The sequence below is a fragment of the Trachypithecus francoisi genome, unplaced genomic scaffold (assembly GCF_009764315.1).
Source record: "Trachypithecus francoisi isolate TF-2019V2 unplaced genomic scaffold, Tfra_2.0 Lachesis_group1, whole genome shotgun sequence".
Lineage (NCBI taxonomy): Eukaryota > Metazoa > Chordata > Mammalia > Primates > Cercopithecidae > Trachypithecus > Trachypithecus francoisi.
The window spans coordinates 77,153,441-77,178,237 of record NW_022681454.1 but is presented as its reverse complement, the minus strand read 5'-3'; the positions used below and the strand labels follow the sequence as shown (position 1 = coordinate 77,178,237).

The 24,797-nt window shown below is 41.1% G+C and overlaps 2 protein-coding genes across 5 annotated transcripts in view; both read left to right on the top strand.

Moving 5' to 3' along the window:
• Nucleotides 1-7,399, top strand: part of CEP135 (centrosomal protein 135) — a 101,471-nt gene extending 94,072 nt beyond the window's left edge. For all 3 annotated transcript variants that reach the window (XM_033214616.1, XM_033214615.1, XM_033214617.1), the window contains one exon: nt 5,358-7,399. The gene's annotated coding sequence lies outside the window, so the exon portion shown is untranslated. The remainder of the gene's footprint in view (nt 1-5,357) is intronic.
• A 15,702-nt stretch (nt 7,400-23,101) lies between these two features.
• Nucleotides 23,102-24,797, top strand: part of CRACD (capping protein inhibiting regulator of actin dynamics) — a 295,533-nt gene continuing 293,837 nt past the window's right edge. For both annotated transcript variants that reach the window (XM_033214598.1, XM_033214595.1), the window contains exon 1: nt 23,102-23,292. The gene's annotated coding sequence lies outside the window, so the exon portion shown is untranslated. The remainder of the gene's footprint in view (nt 23,293-24,797) is intronic.

The window sequence follows — 24,797 nt, the reverse complement described above, 5'->3', positions numbered from 1 at the left end:
CCAGCTTGGGTGACAAAGTGAGACTCTATTCAAAAAAATAAAATAAAATATAAAGCCTGGCACAGGAGACTGAGGTCGGAAGACTACTTGAGCCCAGTTCAAATCCAGCCTGGACAACAAAGCAAAACCTCATATCTTGATATCTTGATAATCATTTGATAGTTTCCAGTTTGGGCTATTACAGATAGTGCTATGGTTATACTTAGAAGTGAAATGGATGGATCACTGGATATATGTATGTTCAAGCTCTAGTAGATATGGCAAAACTGTTTTCCAAAGTAGTTGTAAAGTGCTAGGATGCATTTGACTGAGGAAGGATCAAAGGGATGTGCTGATTCACTGGAAATGGGAATGAATGGGAAAGAAACGTGAGTCAGACCTAGGCTTTGACAGGTAGTGACTGAAAATGCATACTCATTGACAGAAATAGTTACGCCAGTCTTGTTTAAATTGATACATTTCTTTGCCTCTTTTGATAGAAATATATAGAAGATAATTAAACATTTCCTCTGACTCAGAATCCTCATTGTGAACATTAGTTATGTGCTGTTCTTTAACATACTGATGCCCTCATGTTTGTAGAGCCTAGGTTTAAATGATTCCTGATTGCTCTGCTTTTGCTTTTGTGTTTGATTAAGGCATTTATTTTTCTCTTTCACTTTGAGGACCACTTCTCAGTGTTCACTGTAGTCACTGTGTCCTTCTTGAATTGCTGTGTTATTTTCATGTGATCAGATGGTTCACCTTCTTGTTACAAAGCCTTGTAAAAGTGTGACACAGACATTTTCTCATGTTTGATTCACAGCTGCAGTTTAGATCAGGGGCTGGTTGGTAAACTAGGATCTGCAAGCCAAATCCATACCACTGCCTATTTGTGTAAATTAAGCTTTATTGGAGCACAGCCACACCCATTTGTTAACAGATTGTCTAAGACTGCTTTACTGCAGTGGCTGAGTTGAGTAGTTTTGACAGACCCCATGGCCCACAAATCTAAAATATTTACTTCTATCTCTTCACATCATGTAGCTCTGGAAAAACTCAACTGTAGACCTGTAAGAAAATAAGAGTGAAAGGCAAATAATTCCTTGGTTTTTTGAAAATAAGCTTGACTTTGTAGAGTCCCTGAAAGAGTATTGGGGACTCTCAGGGATCCCCAGACTGCACTTTAAGAACTACTAATGTGGAACATAGATTCCTGCAATCCCTAAAACTGTGATGAATTAGACATTGCATTTTTGTTTTGTTTTGTTTTTTGAGCCAGGGTCTCACTCTGCCACTGGAAGAATGTGGCATGATCATAGCTCACGGAAACCTCAAACTTCTGGGCTCAAGTAACCCTCCTGCCTCAGCCTCGGGAGTAGCTGGGACTACAGGCACCATACCCATCACCACTATCTAATTCTAAGATTTTTTTTATCTCCCCAAACAGAAATTCTGTACCCATTAAACAATCACTCTCCAATCCCCAGACCTCACCTTCCCAGCTCCTAGTAACTTCAAATCTACTTTTCTGGTCTCTATGAATTTGCCTATTTTACATTTTCATATAAGTGAAATCATACATTTGTTCTTTTGTGTCTGGCTTATTTCACTTAGAATAGTATTTTCCAGGTTCATCCGTATATAAGATATACCACATTTTAAAAATCCTTTCGTCAGTTAAAGACACCTGGGTTGTTTCTACCATATGGTTATTGTGAATAATGCTGCTATGAGCATTGGTGTATAAGTATCTGTTTTAGTCCTTGTTTTCAAATCTTTTGGTATATACCTAAGACTAGAATTGCTGGGTCGGATGGCAATTCTGTTAAAACTTTTTGAGGGACTGCCAAACTGTTTTCCACATGCTGCACCCTTTTATATTTCCACCAACAATGCATGAGGGTTCCTGTTCACATCATCACCAACACTTGTTATTTTCCATTTTTAAAAATTTCAATGATTCTAGTACATGCGGATTAGAAAACTTTTATAACCATTAACAAACTCATAATTTATAACTTTGTAATAATTTGCAATTAATTTTTGAGGTATATTGAGATTGTTATTTACTAATCCATTTCCACTCATATTTTCTAAATATTGTCACCAAAACTAATTTTAAGAGATTTCCCCAAGCACTCAGAAATGAATTGCTCAAGGAAAAAAAAATGCATTGCTCAACTATAAAATGCCATCTCAGATTAGTGTCTCTCTAATAGTTAAAATACATAATCCATGGCCGGGCGCGGTGGCTCAAGCCTGTAATCCCAGCACTTTGGGAGGCCGAGACGGGCGGATCACGAGGTCAGGAGATCGAGACCACCCTGGCTAATACGGTGAAACCCTGTCTCTACTTAAAAATACAAAAAAAAAAAAAAAAAAACTAGCCGGGCGATGAGGCGGGCGCCTGTAGTCCCAGCTACTCGGGAGGCTGAGGCAGGAGAATGGCGTAAACCCGGGAGGCGGAGCTTGCAGTGAGCTGAGATCCGGCCACTGCACTCCAGCCTGGGTGGCAGAGCGAGACTCCGTCTCAAAAAAAAAAAAAAAAAAAAAAAAAATACATAATCCAACTTTTATTCTTTCTTTTTTGACTATCATATCTAATGCATGCTATTTGAGTAGGAAAAACCAACAAAAGTGTTTTTCCAATTCTCGTACACCACTCAGCACACCACTTCAGACATCGTATTCTCCAGCAGACACCAACTGATCTCAATTTCAACATTTAACTCAATTCTGACATTATCTGCCTGGAGATAGTGTCAGATCCCACAGATTAAGAGCTCAGTCCCACAAATCCCTTCCCCTTGACTTCAGATGCAAATCGCAAGTCCCAGGTTATGATCTGTGCTTCTGACTGATGAGGTTTCCACAACCCCCTCATCACATTCTATTAATTTGCTAGAGCAGCTCACAGAACTCAGGGAAATATTTTACATTTACCTGCTTATTGAAAAGGCTATTACAAAGGATACAGATTAACAGGCAAATGGAAGGGATGCATAGGGCAAATTATTAGGAAAGCAGCTCAAAGCTTCTGTGCCTTCTCATAGAGCACCACCCTCTAAGCATCACCAAGTGTTCAGCTATCTGAAAGGTTCCTGAACCCAGTTTTTGGAGGTTTTATGCAAGTATCACTAAGTAGGCATGATCGATTAAATCATTAGCCATTGGTGATAAACTCAACCTTCAGCCCTTCTCCTCTTTTTGGAGGTTGAGGTGTGGGGTCAGTGGCCCAATTCTCTAATCATGCTTTGGGCTTTGTGGTGATCAGCTCCTGTCCTGAAGCTGTCTAGGGGCCCCTAGCCACCAGTAATCTCATTTGCTTGCAAAAGACACAATTATCACTGTGGAGATTACAAGGAACTGTGGACCAAGAACCAGGGGCAGAGACCCAATATATACAGTCATGCATTACTTAACAACAAGGGATATGTTCTGAGAAATTTGTTTTAGGTGTTTTCATTGTGCACATGTCATAGAATGTATGTACTTACACAAACCTAGACGGTATATAGCCAACTGCATACCCAGGCTATATCGTATAGCCTCTTGCTCCTAGGCGATAAATCTGTACAGCATGTTACTGTACTGAATACTGTAGGCAGTTGTAACACGGTGGTATTTGTGCATCTAAACATAGAAAACGTACAGTAAAAATACAGTTTAAAAGATAACCAATGGTACACCTATATAGGGGACTTACCACAGATGGAGCTTGCAGGACTGGAAGTTGCTCTGGGCTAGTCAGTGAGTAAGTGGTGAGTGAATGTGAAGGCCTAGGACATTCCTGTTCACTGCTACAGACTTTATAAACACTGTATACTTAGCTATACTAAATTTATTGTTTTAATTTTCTCCAATAATAAATTAAACTTAGCTTACTATAACTTTTTTCCTTTATAAACTTTTTAATTTTTTTTTAACTTTTTGACCCTTTTATAGTGACACTTAGCTTAAACACAAACAGATTTCATAGCTGTACAGAAATGTTTTTTCTTTATTTTCTTATTATATAAGTTTTGTTCTATTTCTGAAATTAATCTTTTGTTTTACTTTTTAAAGTTTTTTGCTAAAAGCAATGACACAAACACACACATTATCTTAGGCCCACATAGAGTCAGGATCATCAGTATCACTGTCTCCTTCCTGTACATGGTGCCCCACTGAAAGGTGTTCAAGGAAAATAATGTTTACAGAGCTGCCCTCCCCTGTGATAACAGTGCCTTCTTCTGGAATACTTCCTGAAGGACCTGCCTGAGGCTGTTTTATAGTTCACTTTTATTTTTTAATGAGTAAGAGTACACTCTAAAATAATGATTAAAAGCATAACATACTAAATACTAAGCAATAGGAAATTTTCAGTTCTGTTATAATCTTTTGGGACCACAGTCTTTTATGCAGTCTGTCATTGACCAAAATATCATTATGGAACATATGACCATATTTCTGTGTGGTTTTTTTTGTTTTAAGAGACAAGGTCTCGTGGTCTCGCTCTGTTGCCCAGACTGGAGTGGTGCAGTGTGCCATCAGAGATCACTGTAGCCTTGAACTCCTGGGCTCAAGCAGTTTCCCACCTTGGCCTCCTGAGTAGCTGGGACTACAGGTGTGTGCCACCACACCCAGCTAATTTTTGTATTTGTTTTAATAGATATTGGGTCTCACTGTGTTGTCCAGACTTGTCCTGAACTCCTGGGTTCAAGCGATCCTCCTGCCTCAGCCTCCCAAAGTGCTAGGATTACAGGCATGAGCCACTGCACCCAGTTTGTATTTCTTATTATAATGCAGTATCACACAGACTCACGGAGGAAACATAAAATACAGAGACATATAAATAAAGAAACAAAAATCACTTTTTTAAACAAAAGTATAAGCCAGGCAGGGTAGCTCACACCTGTAATCCCAGCATTTTGGTAGGCCAAAGTGAGCGGATCACTTGAGCTCAGGAGTTTGAGACTAGCCTAAACAACATAGTAAGACCTTGTCTCTACTAAATACCAAAAAAAGAAGCCAAGTATGGTGATGTGCACCTGTTGTTCCTGCTACTCTGGAGGCTGAGGCAGAAGGATCACTTGAGCACGGAAGATCAAGACTGCAGTGAGCTATGATCATGCCACTGCACTCCAGCCTGGGCAACACAGCAAGACCCTGCCTCTAAATAAATTAATTAATTAAATAAAGTACAATGAATAAAACAGTACTTGAATTTTAAGAAGAACAGTAGTACTTCTTAAATATAACTGGATTTGGGTCACAGAGTTTTATTAGATTCTATAATTTCATTTAAATCATTACTGAATTTCAGTTTTTTATGAATATGTTGAATAACTTCATCATTTTTCTCTTAACCCACTTTTCAATTTCCCGCCTTTCAGAATAATGGTTTTCAATGAGTTCCTATGTGGATTTTTAGAAGAACAGAACAGTAATGAAATATTTGAAGTACTTGTTGCTGAAAATCATGAACATGGACACAAATTCTACCTCTGTCAACTTTTATTTAAATCAGTGAATATGTTAAAAAGTTTGGTTTAAAAGAACTATATTTATATGTATATTTTCATATATATGACGGAACAAGAATATGTATTAATAGTGCCTAATGTTATATCTATGTTTTTATTATTCATGAATTAAATTACTAAAAGTATGTTTATACTGTGAATTAATATAATGTATTCACATTATTCTTTAATAATCTGTTTCTTGATAACCCATGATACATGTATGTAAATATTCTTACAGTACTTGTTTTTAGTTTTCATGCCTATGTTTAGCCCATATCTTAATGTATTCACAAAGAATGATCAACTTTGATGCTATGCTGTCATGCTTAACTTTTTCTTAAAATTATTTCATAGATTTACTGTCTGTTGTCAAGGGGAATATATTCAGGTCTGGTCTTCTTATAATAGCAGAGGTCTTGGTAAAATCATGATTACCATATATAATGTGTTATTGCCATCTAGAAGAACTATGATGAGAAAGAAACATTTATATATTATGTAAAATATTATTTTAACTATCATCACATGGACTCTCTGTGTAACACAGATTCTATCAAAAGCAAACTAAAAGCTATATACAGAGTTTTGTGTAAAACAATAGAACGGAAATTTGGGGCATTTTTCTAGGAAATAAAATTCCTCAGTGTATTAATCTAAGGTTTCAAAGTATAAAAGTATATGGGTAGGCTGGGTGTGGTGGCTCACACCTGTAATCCCAGCACTTTGGGAGGCCAAGGTGGGTAGATTACCTGAGGTCAGCAGTTTGAGACCAGCCTGGGCAACATGGTGAAACCCGTCTCTACTAAAAATACAAAAATTAGCCAGGCTTTATGGCGGGCGCCTGTGATCCCAGCTTCTTGGGAGACTGAGGCAGGAGAATTGCTTGAACCCGGGAGGTGGAGGTTGCAGTGAGCCAAGATTGCACCATTGCACTCCAGCCTGGGGGACGGAGTAAGACTCTGTCTCAGAAAGAAAAAAACAAAAGAAGTACATGGGGCAAATACAGTAAAACATTTTGTTAAATTCTAATATACATTCAGTGATACCACTCTTTTTCTTCTAAACCTGTGTGTTATAATTTACCAGTTCCCCAAAATGGCATTTTAACGCCAAACTGTGGCATATACGTGGAAAATAGCTTTTTATAATTAATATTCAAAGTTGTAATTTTAAAGAATTTGGGTGTATACCTGTGTTAATGAGACAACAGAAGTACAGAAAAGAATGTCAGATACAAAAATCAATCGTGAAGAAAATCTGTTCTTCATATATTTCATTATGATCGAAAAACATAAAAACTAACATAGGAAAGTGAAGGATCAGTTACTTATGATATATTTTGTTTCCTCTTGTGGTTTAATAAAGTGGAGTGTGTGTGTGTGTGTGTGTGTGTGTGTGTGGTGTGTGTGTGTGTGTATACCTGGGGGTGGGCAGTGCTCTTTTTCTAAAACTAATATGCCGTATATATCTGAATTATGACCTTTTTAGTGTGTATTAGGATGTGGGCTGGTTTGCTTTTCTACTGCCTTTGTAATTTTATGTATCCCATCTCCTTTGTGTGAATTCATATATTATAGCAAAATACAAGAGACGTGGGACTGTTTGCAATACCATATGGAAATCTTTTAATAAATGTATGTAAATAAAATAAAAAATATTTGTCCCCACCTTTTCCCCAAAAACAACAGTAAGACATTTTTGTTAGATATTTTATTTTTAATGTTTTCTATAATTTAAAAATGTATAGTCTGCCAAATTGTTGTTTTCATAACCATGATATTTTTTTGAAAAACAGTTTTATCTTAAAATACTGAATGTTCTGACTTTTTATAGATGTTTTTAATTTTGTTTTAAATAATTTTAAATTATGGAGCTTGACCTAGATTTGCCAATAAACTTTCTAGTCAATTTATTTTCTCTTTCTTACAAATAAGGTTTTTATAATTTTATATTAGCGATATTCTTAATTCTAAAATTAAATAAAATGTATTCAAATCAAACTTTATCATGGTGGGATATGGGCAAATCCCTGAACGTAGGTGCCAGGCACCTTTCTTCACTGACTTTTATTTCCATTTAGTTCAAGATAATAAGAAATGAAGTCAAAGTTTATTTTCGTTATCCGTCCACAAAATGGTTAAACGTGTGTGTGTATGAATATACTCTCTTCTCACTTGCAAATGCTCTTTGTTGAGCACACTGACTCCCATTACACTATGACACCTGTTACCCTACCTTATTGTAATTCATCATACAAGCGATCTCATACTTCTCTCCCTAATTCTTAGAAGATTTTAGCAAGTGGCTTACTATCTTTCTACCATTAGTTCTGTCATCAACCTTTTTATGTCATTATCATCTTGGGCCAATGGTTATTGACCATACCTGCACATTGTAGTTATCTGGAGAATTTTAACAAAAAACTGATGTCTGAACCCCTACATCAGACCAAATACATCAGAAAATCTGCAATTGAAGTGCGGTCTTTTAAAAATTTTTTAACTTAAAAAATTGACATACAAACTACATATTTATGAGGTACATAGTGATGTTTCAATACATATAATGTATTGTGATCTGATCATTGTAATTAGCATATGCATCATCTTAAACATTTATCATTTTGTGTTGAGAACATTCAGTATCCTCTTCCTAGACGTTTGAAGCCATACATTAACTATAGTCACCCTGCAGTGGTAGAGAATACTAAGAACTTCTTCCTCCTATCTAGCTATAATTTTATATCCTTTAGCAAAGCTCTCCCTATCGCTCCCTTCCCCCTACACTTCCTAGCCTCTACTATCCTCTATTCTACTTTTTACTTTTTTTTTAGCTTATACATATGAGTGAGAACATGCAGTGTTTAACTTTCTGTTTCTCACTTATTTCACTTAATTAACAATGTCCTCCACCTTCCATGTGACTGAGAATGACAGGATGGTGGTTTTGTTTGTGTGTGTGTTTTTAAGGTCCTCTAGAAGACTGTAATGTTCAGCAGGGTTAATAATTTAAGAGACTGATCCATCAAATTGATTTCATGACCCACTAATGGTACTTAACATGTAGTTTTGAAGAACACTGCTTTAGATCTTGTCATCACCTCCAAAGTCTCAATTTCTAGCATCTTACCCCTCCTTCTAGGTTACTGTTTTGATTATGCCTATACCAACAATTCTTTGACTCCACTAGGTTCTTTAGACAATTGATTCTATCATCTGTCCCTTATCTATAATTTCATCACCCTCACTTTCTTTTTTAATGTTTGTCTATTTATTTATTTAGAGATGGGGTCTCGCTCTGTTGCCAGGCTGGAGTGCAGTGGCATGATCTTGGCTCACTGCAACCTCCACCTCCTGAGTTCAAGCCATTCTCCTGCCTCAGCCTCCCGAGGAGCTGGGACTGCAGGTGCCCACCACCACAACCAGCTAATTTTTGTATTTTTAGTAGAGATGGGATTTCACCATGTTGGCCAGGATGGTCTCAATCTCTTGACCTCATGATCCACCCGCCTCAGCCTCCCAAAGTGCTAGGATTACAAGCATGAACCACCACTCCTGGCCCATCACCCTCACTTTCTACTTTAGCATAGACATCACTGTCCTTGCACATCCCCTAAATTCTTGTCCTTCTGATCTGAAAAACACTGTTTATCTCCAGTTACTCCAGCTGCTTGCGTCTATACTCACTGACTCTTTTTACTTTAAATTTATGGTCCAGAAAATCAAAGGCCCACAGCACTGTGTGGCAATCCTTATACATTGTCCTGGTCAATTCACACTTAACCTCTCCCCAACAAGTATTTTCCTCTTTATTCAGATCTTCTATTCTTCTCTCACTTTGTTTCTCTTTTTACTATGAGAAAATGGAAACAATAGAAAACTTTCTCACTCTCCAAATCTATCAATCCGTTCTCTATCCAACTAATTTTCTTTCTTCTTATTAAGACATGAACCATCTCTACCCTTTAGCCATTCTGTCTAGCTGTGATCAGTAGCCATCTCTTCTACTAAAAAGACTTCTGCCAGGTATGGTGGCTCAGCCTGTAATTCCAGCACTTGGGAGGCTGAGGCAGGAGGATCAGGTGAGCTCAGGAGCTCGAGACCAGGGCAATATAGGGAGACCTAATCCAGGAAATTTTTTGAAAATTAGCTGGGCATGGTGGCGTGTCCCTGTAGTCCCAGCTATTTGGGAGGCTGACGTGGGAGGACCACTTGAGCCTAGGAAGTTGAGGCTGCAGTGAGCCGCGACTGTTCCACTGCACTTTAGCCTGAACACAGAGTGAGATACCGTCTCAAATTTAAAAAAAAAAAAAAAAAAACCACACATTCCTGAGTCATTTTTGCTCTATTTGCTCTATTTGCTCTATTGTTCTCACTTGCATATATACCTCCCATTTTTAATCTCCCATTTTAAAATCTTCCCAGGCCCTACCATTCCATTTTTGTACGCTTTATAGCAAAAATTCCCAGAAAAGAGTTATCTAACTCATGTCGTCCCCCCTTAACACCCACCTTTCTTTCTTGAACTACTCCAATCATGCTTACATTCCCATTACTCCAGTGAAACAGTTCTTATCAAGACACCAACCCCATGTTGTCAAATCCGATGGATCATCATCAGTCTTCTCTTTACTCCATTTCTCAGCAGCATTTGACACACTGATTTTTCCATTTTTTAAAAAAAATTTTCTTTAGCCAGGCATGGTGGCTCACACCTGTAATACCAACACTTTGGGAGGCCAAGGCAGGTGGATCACCTGAAGTCAGACATTCTAGACCAGCATAGCCAACATAGTGAAACCCCATCTCTACTAAGAATGAAAAAGTAGCCAGGTGTGGTGGCAGGTGTCTGTAATCCCAGCTACTCGGGAGGCTGAGGCAGGAGAATTGCTTGAACCCGGGAGGTGGAGGTTGCAGTGAGCCGAGATCACACCATTGCACTCCACCTGCACGCCAAGAGCAAAACCCTGTCTCAAAAAAACAAAAACAGAAATAATGACCAGATGCGGAGGCTCACACCTGTAATCTCAGCACTTTGGGAGTCCGCGGCAGGTGGATCACTTGAGGTCAGGAGTTTGAGACCAGCCTGGCCAACATGGTGAAACCCCATCTCTACTAAAAATACAAAATTAGCTGGGTACGGTGGCACACGCTTGTAGTCCCAGCTATTCGGGAGGCTAAGACAGAAGAATTGCTTGAACCCGGGAGGCAGAGGCCGCAGTGAGCCGAGATGGTGCCACTGCACTCCAGCCTGGGCAAGACAGAGCAAGATTCCATCTCAAAACAACAAAACAAAACAAACCATATTCTTCATTTTGCCTCCCCAGTACCAAACCATCCTGGTTCTTCTTACTGGTTTTTCAGTTTCTTTTATTATATTCATGAACATTTCCTGACTTTTTTTTCTTTTTCATTTGATGAGGGTTTTTTTTTGTGGTAAATACCATACAAAGTATCATTTTGCCCATTTTTAAGTCTACAGTTCAGTAGTGTTAGGTTTATTCACATGGTTGTGAAATATCTTCTCAATTTTTAAATGTAGGAGGATCCTAGGGTCTTAGTTCATCTCTACTTACTCTCTTGTTAACTTCAGAATTTATCTCTTTGGTTTCTGCCTTTTTTTCTGAATTCTAGACACATATATCTAAGTATTTGCATGAGTTCTTTCTCACATTGCTCTAAAGATACTACCTGAGACTGGGAAGTTTATAAAGAGAGGAGATTTAATTGATTCACAGTTCCACATGGCTGGGGAGGCCTCAGGAAACTTACAATCATGGCGGAAGGCGAAGGGGAAGCAAGGCACATCTCACATGGTGGCAGCAGAGACAGAGAGTGAGCGAGAGCATGAGCACAAAGAGGGCAGTACCACACACTCTTAAACCACCAGCTTGTGAGAACTCACTAGCATGAGAACAGCATAGGGGAAATCTGCCCCCATGAACCAATCACCTCCACCAGGTCCCTCCCTCCATACATGGGGATTACAATTCGAGATGAGATTTGGGTGGGGGACACAGCAAAACCATATCAGTACCTATTCAATATCTTCACTTAACCCAAAGTCACACTAAACAGCTAAGTGAATTGTACCACCATTGTATTAGTCTGTTCTTGCACTGCTATAAAGAAATACCTGAGACGGGGTAATTTATAAACAAAAGAGGTTTGATTAGCCACAGTTCTGCCAGATGCAGGAAGCATGGCACTGGCATCTGCTTCTGAGGAGGCTTCAGGGAGCTTGTACTCATGGTGGAAGGCAAAGCGAGAGCAGGCCTCTTACATGGCAGGAGCAGGACTGAGAGAGAGCAGAGAGGTGATACACACTTTTAAACAGCCAGACCTCATGAGAACTCACTCACTATACAGAACCAAGGGGTAAATAGTGCTAGACCATTCATGAGAACTTTGCCCCCATGAACCAATCACCTCCCACCCAGCTGCACCTCCAGCATCAAGGATAAGACTTCAACACCTGCTTAATCCAAACAACAGGCTAGAACCAAACCTGTTCAATCAGTCTCATACAGCATTTAATTAAGGTGAATATCAATAGGATTCCAAGCAGCAAGAAGAGGCCAGCTATCAAGATTAGCCTCATTCATGCCTCCCAGGAGCCTAGACATAGCCAACTGTGAACACCCACCATTGCGAGAGCAGAGACTGTTATTTTATTCATCCAGAATGTAGTCTAAAGCCAATCTGTTACCCATCATAACGCATGCAGTTTAGGCTGACCTGAGAATCTTGGATGCCATTGACAAGCAGACAATAGATGAACTAGAAAGCAGCACTCATCCACAGTTGAGAAAGTCCATGGCTCTGTATCCCCCACGTACAAACATATAACCCAAAAGGTCACCAGTCACTCCAGTTTGGGTTTTGTGGATCATGGACTGGTTAAGACCCATGGACTTTCTGGGTGTGGTGGCTCACACCTGTAATCCCAGCACTTTGGGAGGCCAAGGTGGGTGGATCACCTGAGGTCAGGGGTTCGAGACGAGCCTGACCAATGTGGTGAAACCCCGACTCTACTAAAAATACAAATATTAGCCAGGAATGATGGTGCACACCTGTCGTTCCAGCTACTCAGGAGTCTGAGGCAGGAGAATTGCTTGAACCGGGGGGCAGAGGTTGCAGTGAGCCAAGATTACACCACTGCACTCCAGCTTGGATGACAAGAATGAAACTCCATCTCAAAAAAAAAAAAAAAAGACGAAGACACATGGACTATGTCACTGAGTAGTTGCAGCCTTGATAGTCACACATGGCACCACCCAAAGCTGCTCCACAGAGAGGAGATGCGTATGAATTTGTATCCATCAGATTGAAAAAACACTGTGCTAGTCTGTGTGTCTGCATGTGCACAAGGTGGAGTCCGTGTTTGGGGGCTGCCATTAACAGCAATAGGTACTGCAAAATGGTTCAAGAGCAGCCACACCCACATGAGTTTGTTTTCATAGCACGTGGACAGGGATGACAGATACGGCAGCAGGTCAGATTGCCTGCCACTGCAGTTTCTCGCCTCAGGCAGACCATATGATTTGTCGCCAGACTGCAATGTAGGATCTAGGGGACAAAGAGAGCATTCATTGCTACTGGTTTGTGCCCTGCTCAAAAAATGCTGATTTGTGGGTTAGCTGATATAAAGGACCAAATAGAATGCCCAAGTGAGACACATACTGTCTCCAAAAACATCCAATAGAGAGATGAGCCTCCTTTTTGATGTTGGGGGCCCAGAGATAAGGGTCTCCCCAATACTGTTCCCTGGGTGTCAGAGGCATCATGAATCTGCCTACATTATCCCAGGAAACTTGACTAGGCAAGCAACCCTCTGAATACTGTTGGGGTTTACCAGCCACCTCTACTGGTGTAGGTATGGCAACACCCCAGCCAGGGGCACTGAGACAGGCTTATTTTATTTTATTTTATTTGTTAAGAGACAGGGTCTTAGCTGGGCACAGTGGCTCACACCTGTAATCCCAGCACTTTGGGAGGCCAGGGTGGGCAGATCACTTGAGGTCAAGAGTTCAAGACCAGCCTGACCAAAATGGTGAAACCCTGTCTCTACTAAAAATGCAAAAATTAGCCAGGCATGGTGGTGTGCGCCTGTGGTCCCAGTTGTTGGGGAGACTGAGGCACAAGAATTGCTTGAACCTAGGAGGTGGAGGTTGCAGTGAGCTGAGATTGTACCATTGCACTCCAGCCTGGACAACAGAGCAAGACTCTGTCAAAAAACAAAAGAGGGTCTCACTCTGTTGTCCACTCTGGAGCCCAATCATAGCTCAGTGCAGCCTTGTAGTCCTGGGCTTAAGCAATCCTCCCGCCTCAACCTCCTGAGTAGCTAAGACTACAGGCTCATACCACCATGCCTGGCAAATTTTTTTATTTTTTTTATTGAGATGAGGTCTCGTTATGTTACCAGGCTGGTCTCAAACTCCTGGCCTCAAGTGATTCTCCCGCCTCAGGCTCCCAAAGTGCTGGGATTACAGGTGTGAGCTGTGCCTGGCCTGAGACTGAGGCTTCTGACTTACCAACCAACAGGACATCAACTATATGGTAAAAACTTTTAAATCAGAGGGTAGAGGCACTCATGATCACGTGCTGGTGACAAATGTCAGGGAGTTTGTCTCAGTAGCACATCTCTGCTTTATCTCTTCCCTGTTTGGGATAACCCTCTTGGGCACTTATGGGATGTGAAGTATAAATATATAACACATCAATTCCTATTATATGTTCAGATGTACAAGCAACAAAAGTAGAATGAATGAATTCGAGAGGTCCTCCCCATAAGGTCACATTAGCTCCCTTACCTCACCTCAAACCCTACCCACGTCCCATGAGTTAAATCTGAGTACCACTGGACCCGGTAGGATGGCGATTTGGTTGCCTGAATCCAGAAGAGCCAGAGAAATGTGAGTCTCTCCCCTCCTTGAAGTACCTCAGTATATTCATACAGTGTGTATGTCCTCTTTGGGGAGAGGGAGACCTAGACCCAATCATTTGGTTCCTTAAAGTAGCAGGACTTTCCTAAACTCAGGAAAGAGAAGGAGGGAGAGATTTTCTGGTGCAGTGGGAGAAGGTAGCTCCTCCCTGGTAAGCAAAGTTTTTTGTTTACTTTTTTTTTTGAGACAAGGTCTCACACTGTCCCCCAGGCTGGAATGCAGTGAGTGGTGCGATCTTGGCTCATTACAACCCCAACCTCCCAGGTTCAAGTGATCTTCCCATCCCAGGTTCCCAAGTAGTTGGGACTACAGGTACGTGCTACAATGCCTGGCTAATTTGTGTGTGTGTGTGTGTGTGTGTTTTGTAGAGATAGGGTTTTGCCATGTTGCCCAGGATGGTCTCGAACTCCTGGGCTCAAGGGATCCACTCACCTCTGCCTCCCAAAGTGTTTGGATTACAGTTGTGAGCCACCATGTCCAGCCTGTGTTTACTTTTAATTTCAAGTGGCTGGCAATGGTTAACGGTCCAGACTCAACCAAACCAACCCAAAATTTCATATCCTTACTGTTGGCACCATTTATTTCCACTTTGGAAACCCCTTGACACAGCCATACTGTCTTTTGACTGGAGCCACAGGGCTTGCTGCCCATTGTCATAATAAAATCCCCTCCTTACCCTGTCTGAGGAGGAGAGCACCATGAGGCAGCTTGTTTCAATGCTTCCTCTCATTGCTCATTCTCTAAACATTCATTAACAGGTAGGACAGTCGGGAATTCCTATTTCTTCCCCCTCACCCAACACTTGGGTAACAGCACTCACCACCAGATCCTGCGCAATCTTCCCACATCCTCTGACCTTATCCTTTCTCTTCTCAGTAGCAAGTACTCTGTCAGCAGCCTATCCTTGTTGCCAAAATGGTAAAGAACTATCTGAGATTCTACCCTGCTTGCAAACTAGCAAGGTAGCCTGCCACCGTTTTCTGAATGCTAGCAGAAGACCCAAGATTTCTGGGTCAGAGACAAAGTTCCTTGCTACTGCACAGTGGGTAGCATGAGTTTTGCACCAGTTCCTCATGTCACCAAATCCCACAGGGACAATGCAAGTCAGCCTAGATGGATGCTGCCCATGTAGTGAGTATACATCACAGGCTAAAGAACTGGAACCCAGGAAAACTCAGCCTTCTTTCTACAAGGGGCTGCAGGCAAACCTGCCCCAACTTTACCCTGGGAGGAGACAGCAAACAAATCTCCCTGTTTGGGGATGACATTATCACTTTCTCCTAAAACTGTTTGCTATACAAATATTCTGGAAAAGACAGTCTAGGAAAAACTGCCAGAGCCTTTGCTCAAAAGATATCCAGAAACAAGAGGATTAGTAGAAAAATTTCCCCCCAAAATGTTACATTTTTTATTTTGGTAAAATACACATGAAATTTACCATTTTAACAATTTTTAAGTGTACTATTCTGTGGCATTGACTACATTCACAATGTTGTACAACTATCACCACTATCCATTGCCTGAACTATAATATTATTTTTAATGCACCACTGGTTTTTATTTTCTAGTACTTTACTGAGATTTAAAAATCTATGCTCAGAAGTGGGGCTGACCTACAGTTTCCTGTTGAGTGCAAGCAGCATGGTCTGGCTTTGATGTCATAGTAGCCTAGCTTCCAAGAACAAATGGTAAAATCTCTCTCTTCCCATGTTCTGGAATTCTTTGCATTACATGGGACTGACTCATAAAATCACCTGGGTGGGTGTCTTTTTTAGAGGAAACTATCTGACCACCTTTTCAATTTCTTCTACAAATTAGATTTTCTCCCCCTCCTTAAGTCAGCTTGGTAATTAAATATTTTCTGGAAAATTTTCTAATGTACATTTTAAAAGGTCATCCATACTTTATCTTTTTCTTGTGAGATGTTTATTTCTTGTATCTCTTGACTGATAGATCAGAAATGTCAATCTTCTTTCCTTTCTTTCTTTTCCTTCCTCCTTCCCTCCCTCCTTCCTTCCTTTCTCTTTTTCTTTCTTTCTCTTTCCCTCCCTCCCTCCCTTCCTCCCTCCCTTCCCTCTTCCTCCCTCCCTTCCTTCCCTTTTTCTCTCTCTCTCTCCACCCCTCTCCTCCTCTTCCCTCCCTCCCTTCCTCCCCCTTTCCCTCTTCTTCCTTTTTTGGTCTTGCTGTTGCCCAGACCGGAGTGCAGTGGTGTGGTTATGGCTCCTGCAGCCTTGAACTTCGGGACTCAAGTGATCCTCCCACCTCAGCCTCCCCAGTAGCTGGGACTACAGGTATGTGCCACCACACCTGGTTTTTTAAAAAAAATTTTGGTAGAGACAGGGTCTCTCTATGTTGCCCAGACTGGCCTCAAACTCCTGGGCTCAAGCAATCCTCCTGCCTCAATCTCCCAAAGTGTTGGGATTACAGGCCTGAGCCACTGCACCCGGCTGTGTTTTTTGTTTTGTTTTGTTTTCCTAAGAATCAACTTTTAATTTTGTTGGTAAAATCTACTGTTTGATTTGTTTCCTATTTCATTAACTCCTGCTTTCATTCATTCCTTCCTTCTGCTTTCTTTTTCTTTTGTTCACATTCTTGAGTTATATGTTCAGTTTATTTTTAATCTCCATTATTTTCTAATTAATGCATTAAAGGCTAAAAAATTTCCTCTGAGAACCTCTTGGACTGTACCCCCACAGGATTTTTTTGGTCATTAGCTTTTGGCATTACTCTCTAAGTAGATTCCAACTTCAGTTCTGGATTATTCTTTATTGGGGTCACCATGTAACTTATCCAAATTGGGACACTTTGGAGAGCAAAATACAGTTATGCATCACTTAACTACAGGAAATTTGTTGTTCTGAGAAATTTGCCATTAGGAGATTTCATCATGTGTGAACATCATGGAGTGTACTTACACAAACCTAGGTGGTGCCTACTACACACCTAGGGTATTGCTCCTAAGTTACAAAACTGTACGGCATATTACTGTACAGAAAACTGTAGGCAATTATAATATAATGGTATTTGTGTATCTAAACATAGAAAAGGCACAGTAAAAATACAGTATTGTAATCTTATGGGACCACTGTTGTATATACAGTTCTTCATTGGCTAAAATACCATTTTGCAGTGCATGACAGTATATGTGTTATGCAAGGAAAATAAGTGTTAACTGAGGCTGTCCTGGGTGAATTGGAAAGTATGTTCACCCTATTTTTAATAAAAAAGTTATCTATTTAAAAGGAAGTTTTAAAGTTTTTAAGTAGATAGGATTTTGTCACAACTTTCTAACTTATTGAATTTTGATTAAGGAATGTGGCCTGTATGGATTTTGCTTTTTGAAATTTGTTATGTTTTGGCTTAGCACTTGCTTAACTTTTGTGATCATTCCAAAAAATTTTGTGCAAAATGCATATTTTTCATTTGTTGGGTATGCACTTCTTATCTTTTTGTTGTTGTTGTTGTTGTTTTTTGAGACAGGGTCCTGCTTGGTTGCCCAGGCTGAAGTGTGATTAGAGTTCACTGCAGCCTCAAACTTCTGGGCTCATGGGATCCTCCCTGCTCAGCGTCTGGAGCAGCTGGGACTAAAGAGCTAAAAGATATCAAGTTTGTGAATTCTCTATATAATTATCTTTGTCTATTTGATAAGTTAATTCCAAGAAAAAATATCTCTCACTGTGAGAGTAGAGTTGTTTCCTTTTCCTTTTATTTCAGCTTTTGCCTTAAATATAGTATGTTCCTTGACTTATGATGGGATTATGTCCTGATACACCCATTGTAAGTTGAAAATATCCCTAAGTTGAAAACGCATTTAATACCTCTAGCCTACTAAACATTATAACTTAGTGTAGCCTACCTTAAATGTCCTCAGAACACTCACATTAGTTGGACAAAATCATCTAACACAAATCCGTTTTATAATAAAGTGTTGGCTATCTCATGAAGTTTATTGAATACTGTAGTGAAAGTGAAAAACAGAATGGTTTCATAGCATCATAAAGTTGAAACAACATAAGTCAAATCATCCTAAGTTGGGAACTATCTGTAGTTTATTAAAGCAATAATTTTATTAACTTTTTTTTACTATTTAAGGAATTTTAATTAAAACAATAATTTTATTTTACTGTTCACTGTTTAAGGAATTTTAATTAAAGCAAGAATTTTATTTTTATTCATTTATTTTTCACTCTGCCAGTAATTTAAAAGCTCCGTTGTTAGATACATACATTTTAGGACTGCTACATATTTTTTGTTGGCTTGCAACTTTTAGCACTTATACTTTTTACCCTAAAATCTCTTTTATCAGACACTAATATTGCAACTTATGCTGTCTTCTATTTTGTAACAACTTTATTGAGATATAAGTTACATGCCATAAAATTCACCCACTTAAATTACGTGATTTGATGACTTTTAGTATATTTACAGAATTGTGCAGCTGTTATTGCAATTTTAGAACATTTTCATCATCACCAAAAGAAATCCCACACTGGCAGGGCACAGTGGCTCATGCCTGTAGTCCCAGCACTTTGGGAGGCTGAGGCAGGTGGATCACTTGAGCCCAGGATTTCAAGACAAGCTTGGGCAACACAGAGAAACCCCATATCTACAAAAAAATTAAAAAATTAGCTGGGTGTGATGGCATGCGCCTATAGTCCCAGCTACTTGGAGGCGGAGGTGGGAGCATCACTTGAGCCCAGGAGACAGAGGTTGTAATGAGCCAAGATCACACCACTGCACTCCAGCCTGGATGACAGAGCAAGACTGTGTCTCAAAAAAAAGAAAAGAAAAGAAAAGAAAAGAAACCCCATACCCACCATACCCATTAACAGTCACTCTCCATTTACCCCAACTCCTCCTCCCCACAATCATAATCTACTACTATCTCTATAAATTCGACTGTCTGGACATTGATGCAAACGAAGTCATATCACATGTGGTCTTTAGAGTCTGGTTTCTTTCACTTAGCATAATGTTTTCAAGGTTCACCCATGTTGCATGCAAGGTTCACGCATGTAGCGTGTATCTATCAGTCAGTACTTCTTTCCTTTCTATTGCCAAATAATATTCCACTGCATGGATATCCACATTTTGTTTAATACAGTCATCAGTTCATGGACGTTCGAGTTGTTTCCACTTTTTGGCCATTCTAAATAATGCTGTTATAAACACTCATGTATACATTTTTGTGTGGATATGTTTTCATTTCTCTTGGGTATGTATCTAGGAGTAGAATTGCTGGGTCATTGGTTATTCTACCATCAGAATATATGAAGTTTCCAGTTGCTCTATGTCCTCACCGACACTTGTGATTATTTGTCTTTTTTATTATGACCACCCTAGGTGTGAAGTGGTGTTTCATCGTGATTTGGATTTGCAGTTCCCCAACGGTTAATGATGTTAAGCATCTTTTCATTTGCTTATTGGTCATTTCTGTATTTTCACTGGAGAAATGTCCATTCAAATCCTTTGACCATCATAATATTGGGTTATTTGTGTTTTTATTATTGAGTGTTATGAGTTCTTTATGTATTCTCTATACAAGTCCCTTTTAGATACAATATATGATTTGTAAATGTATTGTCCATTTCTAAGCATCATAGTTTCACTCACTTGATGATACCATGTGCAACATAAAAGTTATAAATTTTGATATTGTTTATTTTTCTCTTGCGTTGCTTGTGTTTCTGATGTCACATCTTAGAAACCATTGTCTAACTTAAGGACATGATTTATGCCTTTGTTTTCTTCTAGGAGTTTTATAGTTTTAGCTCTTACCTTTAGATCTATGATCCATTTGAGTTAATTTTTTATATAGTGAGATAGGGGTCCAAATTGATTATTTTGCATAAAGATTTGCAGTTGTCTCCATGTTTTCTTCTGTTAGTATTTGCCTATTATATTTTTCCATTACTTAATTTTCAGACACAATAATAATGATAATTTAAAATATATGTGAAATTGAACTGTTATTTCCATTTTACTAATTTGAGGAAATATCTGAAGTTAATTGAATTATCCAGTGGACTCATGCTGAGGGACAGAAAGTCATGGAAAGGGATGATACACAGACATGGTGGATTACAGAAAGGAGAGGCTTTTGAAGTCCTTGGTCTAGCTCAGCATTTCTTAACCTTAGCACTATTGTCAATTGGGGCTGGATAGTTCTTGGTTGTGGGGGCTGTTCTGGGCACTGTAAGATTCTTAGCAGCATCTCTGGCTTCTACCGAGTAGAAGCCCAGTAGTAGCACCTGCCATCCCCAGTGTAGACCACCAAAAATGTGTCCAAGACACTGCCAAATGTCTCCTACAGTGCAAGTATCCCTAGAGCTGAAACTACTGGTCTAACTATGAAATTTATTTCCCACATATTTTCTATAACCCGTCACACAGCAGTTAAATGGTTAAGTGTTAAAAAAAATTCTAGATGTTCTGCATCGTTGTGTGTGTGTGTTTGTGTGTGTGTGTGTGTGTGTTATGGCCTCTGAAAAATGTTTCCACTGGTGGGCAGTTAGCTATGGAAAAAGTGGACTGATACTTGCAGTTAGGGTGCCACCTAATCTTGTTATAGCCCTGGATATAGTTGCTATGAACCAATGTATTTGAAAAGTGAGGGGAAAAAAGCACCTGTCAAAAGTGGTGCCTGATTGATTCCAATTTCTGAGGCCCATGAGACACTAAGTCTAGTTGTTAGAATGCTCTAATATGAGCATCATTTCTCCAGAACTCCGGCAATATTTTTTGGGTGTATATGAATTGGGGTGCCTTGTCCTACAAAATGAAAAGATAGTAGACCTACATTTGACTTATGAACATTTGAATTTTTATATGGACATTTGTGTGTGTTTTCATGTATATAGCAAGACCATAATATATATCAAGAACATGATCCAAGCTATATGTTCTGCGTAGATTTGATTTTTGGCTTCTGGGAACTTCTTTTTTTTTTTTTTTTCTTCTTTTTATTTTGAGATGGAGTTTCTCTCTTGTCCAGGCTGGTGTGCAGTGGCACGATCTCAGTTCACTGCAACCTCTGTGGCCCGGGTTCAAGCGATTCTCCTGCCTCAGATTCCTGAGTAACTGGGATTACAGGGATGCGCCACTATACCCAGCTAAGTTTTGTATTTTCAGTAGAGACGGGGTTTCGCCAGGTTGGCCAGGCTGGTCTTGAACTCCCGACCTCAGGTGATCCGCCCGCCTTGGCCTCCCAAAGTGCTGGGATTACAGGTATGAGCCACCGCGCCTGGCCAGCTTCTGCGAACTTCTATCGCTACTAAAATCAAATCAAAAGAAATCTGTTCAACCCTTTCTAAAACTACATTATTCTAATTGGGAATAAAGCAGATATAGTTTAGGATATGTACACACTGAACTAAATAGCTATATTCACCAAAATACAACTTCATATATGATACTGATATTTAATTTAAATGTTTATCTAGAATAAGCCAGTGGGATAAGGTAACATGCCCTAGATTCTCCCAGTCTGAACGTTGCTCCTTTAAGTCATGCAGTAAAATTACTAGTGCTTGGCCAACAAGGTGAAACCCCGTCTCTACTAAAAATACAAAAATTAGCTGGGTGTGGTGGCGGGCGCCTGTAATCCCAGCTACTCAGGAGGCTGTGGCAAGAAAATCGCTTGAACCCAAGAGTCGGAAGTTGCAGTGAGCCGAGATCGTGCCATTGCACTCCAGCCTGCGCAATAAGAGAAACTCCATCTCAAAAAAGAAAAGAAAAAAGAAATCACTAGTGCTGTTTTTTGGCATTTGGGACATCTGGCTCAATACTGGGTATATTTTAGGGCTATATTTCGTATTTTGCATCTTTAGTCGTTTTGCTTTAAAATTTCCTGTTTAATAATGATAACTCAATTATTTTTAGCATCCTTGCATACATAGTAAACTAAAGAGATCTCCAGAAACTGATTTCCAGTGGTTGCATTGGCATAGTGATAGCAAAAAGTATGAAGGAAAAGTATTGGTGTTTTCTTCGTTAGCCCACAAAAGGAGAAGATAAGTCATTATTTTGCTTAAAGCATAAATAATCAATATTTAATTTCATTATGGCTGGGGACAATAATGCCCAATGTCAATGTCACTCCGTTCAGATGTACAGCGACTCAGCAATGCAATTTCTAGCCTTTCTATTTCTAGGTGGCATTTTCCAACTTACTCAACTCTCAGGAGTCCCAGTGCCATTTATTATGGTTGGGACTCTTGCAGGGTGAAACTTCCCCCGGACTCCTGGTATCTCCTATTAGTGTGGCTACTGCGGGTAACAGGGGCCGAATTCGCATCCCGTGGGGTGGTGACTGATGGTCCAATGTTCTTGCCCCACGCAGGATGAGCCTCGCTGTGAACCCACCACTGTAACCTCAGACCCCACGCGTTCAGCCCTCCTTCGAGTCAGGCTTTGCAGAAGCCGGGGGCCACTGGTCAACCCCACGTCCCTCCTTCGGGCCCGCTCCGAGTTTCTGGGCACCCCTAGGGAGGTGAGCCATCCGGTGCGCGCCACTCCCGGAGGGCACGAGAAGGAAGCCGGCGCCTCGCGCTCAGCGGTCCTTGGGATAAGCCGGGCGGGGCGGCGGCGCGGCGGCGCGGGTCCGAGCGCCCGAGGCGCCGGCGGAGCATGTGACCACGCCGCGCGGGGCCGGGCGCGCAGTGCCGCGCGGTGGCGGCAGTGGGGAGAGCAATGGAGGCCACGGCCGACTGAGAGGCGGGTGCGCTGCTGGTGCTGCTGCCGCGGCGGCTGCTGATGCGGAGGCTGCCGCGCGCAGTGCAGCCGAGTCCGCCGCCCGCCCGGGACCGCCGGTCGCCGGCCAGCCGCTCTGCCAGCCGGAGCGCCAGGCAGGGACCTCAGGTGAGCGCCTGCTCGGCCCGCGGCCGGAGCCAGACAATGGGGACAGGGGCGGGCTTTTCCCCTCCACTCGCGCCCCTCTGGGCCGGGCCCCCGCGGCGCCCCGGGACTCCAGGGGACCTGGCCCCGGGGGCGTGGGCTCGGCGCGGCGGGCGGTGGACTTCAGGGCGGCGTCCCAGCATGGGAGGTGCACACCCTCCCCGAGGAACCTGCGCGCCGCTTGCGCGCTTTGGAACCTGCCGCCAGGCTGCGCCCCGGGAACTTGCGGAGAACATGGGACGTCGCCTGCCTTCTCCCCTTACCGCGCCTCGGCATCCTGTCCCCGGGTCCCTGGCTCGGTCCCGACCGCGGCGGGGGCCAGAGCCAGACCTCGCCGTCCGGGATCGCGGACGCTGTCCGGGCTTAGCCCTCTCCCCACCGCCCCCAGAGCTGCATTGCTTTGTTTAACCTCTGCCAGACCGTTTTGCACAAACTCTTGTTGCCCCAATTCTGATGAGCCGCCAGTTTGATGGCTGAGGCAAGACAAAGGTTTCCCCTGTTTACCAAGAGCTGGGGCCAGGAGACTGCGCGCTGCCCGTGGTGTAAAATGTGTTTTCCTTATCTTCGCCCAGGGCTTGTTGCGATGGTTTTCCTGGCACTATAACCGTCCTTTCTTGCAGAGCTCTGTAGTGGCGAGATTGGACCTCCTAACCCTACGGATACGGTGGGTGGGGTATGGCTTTTTTTTTTTTCCATGATTGTCAGTAACAGAAGCCGATTTTGAATTTTATAATATGTGTTCTTGAGTTAGAGACATCGTAATCATTTTCTGAATTCTGAATTTTAAGAGAGGATATATATTTCAAGACATAGATTCAGTGGAGGGGGATGGGGAAGAAAACCTAGTAAGTACGACCATGTGTTGTGAAATTTTAATATGGTTTTAGGAATAATGGCTGGGAAACTGATCTGGTGTAGGTGAGGGAGGGAGTGTGTGTATGTGTGTGTGTGTGTGTATGTGTGTGTATTGGGGGTGGTAAGTGGTGGTGGTGGCGAGGGAGTGGTTAGAATACAAAGGATAAGGCAGTTTTAGAAAAAGGTTCTTAGTAAATATCTTGTGGCAAATTTTTGATTCATTAAGTGGTGAGTTAAATCAATGTTTCCTTTTAAAATCACCTATAGTAATAGTGGAATTATATAAAAAATGGTTTACAGTTCTTTGGCATTGTTTGTGACTCAGGAATCTGAATAAAACAGTCAATTTTGAGTAATTTTAAAAAAGTCAACAAAGAAAAGAGTCCTTCACTACTATCTCGTTTATCCTTTGGGAAAAGGGAATCCTTGTTCAGTATATTCAAGAGAAAATTGCCTATATGAAAAAAATTTCAAAGGCAGCTTTGAAAAAGAAACATTTTGAAAAATGTAATATGGTTGCATTACAGATCACTTCAACTAAGAAGTGGGCAGGGAAAAAATCGTGCTACTGGATCGCCCTTTCCACTGTTGATTATTTAAAATGCATTTTATTC